This window comes from Schistocerca cancellata, chromosome 9 (assembly GCF_023864275.1).
Source record: "Schistocerca cancellata isolate TAMUIC-IGC-003103 chromosome 9, iqSchCanc2.1, whole genome shotgun sequence".
NCBI lineage: Eukaryota > Metazoa > Arthropoda > Insecta > Orthoptera > Acrididae > Schistocerca > Schistocerca cancellata.
This window is the reverse complement of record NC_064634.1, coordinates 210,526,603-210,531,526: the sequence shown is the minus strand read 5'-3', so window position 1 is coordinate 210,531,526 and position 4,924 is coordinate 210,526,603. Positions and strand designations below refer to the sequence as shown.

The following is a 4,924-nucleotide window of genomic DNA, read 5'->3' as shown; positions in this document are numbered from 1 at the left end:
TTTTCAAGAGTAGCACTCCGTCTTCAGGCCACAAGTGGCCCACCGGGACCATCCGACCGCCGTATCATAATCAGTTGAGGATGCGGATAGGAGGGACGTGTGGGCAGCACACCGCTCTCCCAGTCGTTATGATGGTTTTCTGTGACCGGAGCCGCTACTATTCGGTCGAGTAGCTCCTCAATTGGCATCACGAGGCTGAGTGCACCCCGAAAAATGGCAACAGCGCATGACGGTCCGGATGGTCACCCATCCAAATGCCGGCCATGCCCGACAGCGCTTAACTTCGGTGCTCTAACAGGAACCGGTGTATCCACTGCGGCAAGGCCGTTGCCATTTTTCAAGAGTGGCGCCTAATAATTACGTTTTTGTTAGTTAAATTCCGTAAAATAGGAGCAGTTTGTTGCTATAGCACTCTAATGCTGTAATAGATTCGAGTCGTGGTACTCGTATAAATCTTCACAGTCACTATGTGACTAGTAAGAGAAAGAAACATGGATGTGCCTATTCTCAACTAGTAAGTAGTGCGCTCTTATTTCTCGGTGAAATGTGGAACATCTCCACAGTGCGTACTGCAGAATGGGTGTACAACACTGTTGACAGCGATATTCCGACAGCGGGGACTGTCAGCTAAACAGCCCCGATTGTCACCACTTGAAAAGAGTAAACTGCTCGCTTTGGAGCGCCTTCGATCGTGCAGAACTGGTATTAAACTGTTATGTACCCAATCACTCTTGACCTGATTCATAGCAAGGAAGTGGTTTGTAGACCGTTTGTCCAAAACGTTGGGACGTTGATTTTTTTCCACACGTTTAAGCAACGTCAGTGCAATAACTGCTGTGGAAACTTGAACTAACAACTGAAAAGGCCATTCGACTAGTCAGTTGTGAGCAGCCAGAGTGGACCTGCGACTGTTGTGTGTCAACGATGTTGTGTCCCAAATCGTAATGGAGCAACATCTTTAGGTCAAGAGTTCAGCAAATTCTTCAGAATGCTTTGAAGAAGAGGAAAGTGTGTAAATGTTTGTCCAGCACAATCTGACTCCCAAACCAAAAACAACGACGAATGGAAAAAAATGTTCAAATATGTGTGAATTCCTAAGGGACCTAACAGCTAGGTCATCGGTCCTATACTTACACACTACTTAAACTAACTTAACGCTAAGGACAACACACACCCATGCATGAGGGAGGACTTGAATCTCCGGCGGGAAGGGCCGCACGATTCGTGACATGGCGCCTCTAACCGTGCGGCCATTCCGCGGGGCTACGACGAATGGATATCTGCCTGCCATCGTCGGTGGCTGGAACCTACCATAAAGTTACAGATTGCAGAAATTCACACAAAGCGTCAACACTTTGGTGATAAAACTGATTTTCAAGACAACGTGTCGCAAGAGATGAACGTTAATTCACAGAAGAGCTTCTTTGACAGTTGCACAAGTGAGTGATCTGCGTGTTGTACTTAAGTAGGGGGAGGATAAGTACAAATCATGAAGTATTACCATCTCCATATTAGCTTTAATAGACGCAGAATGTAGAACAGTGGTTCCAGCATACCTGCTGTTTGACATATTATACAGGCCTTGCCCTGCCTTGTTTTCACTGGACCACAGCACGCGTCCTGGCAAGGACTAGAGCATATATTTGCCTCGAATATTTTTCTTGCAGATGACGTGGGCAATTTATTTTTGTGGATGTTTAGTCATCGATATGCGCAACTTGCTTATCAACGTTTCTCGGCCAATCTGAAGATGCCCTAAATTAGGCGGTACGCGCGTCATTGATGAATTAATGAACAGTAATTTCAACAGGGCAACAAGACTGTTTTCTTCCCCTCTTTTCTCTATTCTTCATTACTCGAGTCTCGAACTTTTTAGACTGCCGCTGTGAGTATCTATCAATTTCACGTTTTCAGTACGATGGGACAGTTCGACACGGAGACGGGATAGAATAAGAGATGTCACCACAACCACTTCATGAATGAAATTTCCCGATTTGTTGGTGCTGTCGGCCGACTATGTATACTGCCAGTATGACGTCTTCGCCTTGCGGGTTGCTGCCCCTTAACCCGCAGGCATCTCTCCTCCGGAGAGCATCGTATGTTGTGGACACAAGACTGTGGACAGACAGTCTGTTGCAGACGACCCCAGAGGGCACCAGCCACTCTTCCGAGTAGCGCGCGCAGCAGAAAACCGGCGATGCTACTAGGTACCGTCCGCGCGTCACGTGGTCGTTGACGTACTTAAGGGCAAACACAGCCTCCAGCGGGGAACGAGAGTTGCTCACTCAGTTCGAGACCAGCAGCTGGCTGCACTTTTAGGTCAACGATGGGAACTCGTCGAGACCAGCCAGGGTCCTCCGTTGTCTACCACACCGTCTTCGCAGCACTTCACATTACTCCGCACGGCGCGGCCCCCACGGACGCCGTTCTACAAGCCACTCTGGATGAGACTTCCCTGTTAGTTTGTGTCACGGCCAGTGAACTTTATTTGTGCTATTCTCAAGTGGTCACGAACGATGTTTTAGTTGTTACTGGGACTAATATATCTGTGAACATGAGCCGTGAATAGAGGGCTCTTTACTTCAGCCTGGGAATCATTACTTACTACGGCGTGCATCACCAAGAAAAGGAGGTAACAGTCGGTGTATGAACAGCTGATGCATCTTCAAGCACTCGCAGCCCTGTAACCAGCACCAACGGCACCATGCAGTACGAAGGTACAGGTAGTCAGCACACAGTTTCCACTGCAGTTGTTAGCTTTCCGACCTCAGGATCACCATTAATTTATCAAGTATTCCTGAAGTTTGTCTCCCGACACTGAGTTCAACTTGCCACAGTCCATTCACCAAGGAAATACGGGTCCTTGAACTATTATCAGATGGGGCTTGCATTCCTGCCTCGGAAACGCTATACCGTAAATCAGTAAAACAAGACGGCGGCATCTTTGCAGTTTTGTCCCAACGTGGAGCGGCGGAGTGTCATTAGATTTCTGTTAATTTACGGGTTGAAACCAATCGAAATTCACCGTTGGACGGCAGTGCAATATGATGACAGTTGTTTGAGTCGAACGCAAGTAAACGAATGGGCAATTAAGTTCAGATGGGGTGTAACAAATGCTGAAGATTCGCCATGTCCAGGACGCTGTCTTTGCTCTCAAGGAGATTAACAGTGCGAAAGTTGACGATTTGATACGGATAAACAGAGGTTTTACGGTGAGTAAGACTGCAGTAATGACGAAAATCAGTGCCGGATCAGTCCACCATATTGTTCATGACGCAACAAAGTATTTGCGAGGTGCATTCCAAAACATGGGTTCCAAAACATTTGGCACCAGGAATGAAAGAAAGGCGCATGAGGATGTGCTGGGAGACCTGAATATCGTCTGCATGCTTTGTATTCTCCTAATTCGACATCTTCAGATGATCACCTTTTTTACCCACTCGAGGTTCGCTGTTGATGAGGAAGTCCAGGCAGGAGTATATAACTGGTTAAGCACACGCACCCAGACATTTTTGCTAGTGGAACTCAGAAGATTGTGCAACGCTGGCATAAGTGCATAGACCGTGACTTGAAAAATAAGTAAGTGATGTATTAATTACCCTAACAGATTTTTAATAAAATTTATTCGTTCTTTTTTTTTTTTTTTTTTTTTTTGTTGAATGAGACATACACGACCACTCAACACTAAACGGCAGATTTACACAAATATACATATGACCTCACCACGCAACGTATTAGTCACTTCTTCAAAGGAGCGTATTAGGCTCTTTGAATTCTGAAATTTCAGCAGAACTGATACGAGGTGATCAAATCACTCCAGAAGGTTGTCGCGTATCATGGCTGTAAAGTGATATGCATGAGCCAGACGGTTGCCTTTAATCATTGCATTAAGATTGTGGGACGTGAAAACGTAACAGAATGGCAGGAAGGAGATATCGTATTTGAAAATCTCTGACTACACTGAGGATGAATTTTCCATATCTGTTAGTGTAACAATGCGGGCTGTCCAACGTGTGTACCTCTCGCAGCTACATAACTCGTCGTGAAGACAGTGGTCGTACAAATATCCCAACCCACAGTGACCGAAGACAAGTGCGACACCGTCTCAATGGTAATCGGTTTAAAACCCGACAAGAATTGCTGTTTGTGAATGCGCGTCCATATCACCCTGTTTCCAATGAGCACTGCGAAGGTAACTGATTTCAATGTACACTACTGGCCATTAAAATTGCTACACCACGAAGATGACGTGATACAGACGCGACAGGAGGAAGATGCTGTGATATGCAAATGATTAGCTTTTCAGAGCATTCACACAAAGCCTACAACGTGCTGACATGACGAATGTTTCCAACTGATTTCTCATACACAAACAGCAGTTGACCGGCGTTGCCTGGTGAAACGTTGTTGTGATGCCTCGTGTAAGGAGAAGAAATGCGTACCATCACGTTTCCGAATTTGATAAAGGTCGGATTGTAGCCTATCGCAATTGCGGTTTACCGTATAGCGACGTTGATGCTCGCGTTGGTAGAGATCCAATGACTGTTAGCAGAATATGGAATCGTTCGGTTCAGGAGGGTAAAACGGAACACCGTGCTGGATCCCAACGGCCTCGTGTCACTAGCAGTCGAGATGACTGGCATCTTATCCGCATGGCTGTAACGGATCGTGCAGCCACGTCTCGATCCCTGAGTAAACAGATGGGGACGTTTGCAAGACAACAACCATCTGCACGAACAGTTCGACGATGTTTGCAGCAGCATGGACTATCAGCTCAGAAACCATGGCTGCGGTTACCCTTGATACTGCATCACAGACAGGAGCGCCTGCGATGGTGTACTGAACGACGAACCTGGCTGCACGAATGGCAAAACGTCATTTTTTCAGATGAATATTGGTTCTGTTTACAGCATCATGATGGTCG

At 46.4% G+C, this 4,924-nt stretch overlaps 1 pseudogene; it reads right to left on the bottom strand.

The window, feature by feature from the left end:
* Positions 1-214: 214 nt before the first annotated feature.
* Positions 215-332, bottom strand: LOC126102395 (5S ribosomal RNA; annotated as a pseudogene).
* Positions 333-4,924: the final 4,592 nt, after the last annotated feature.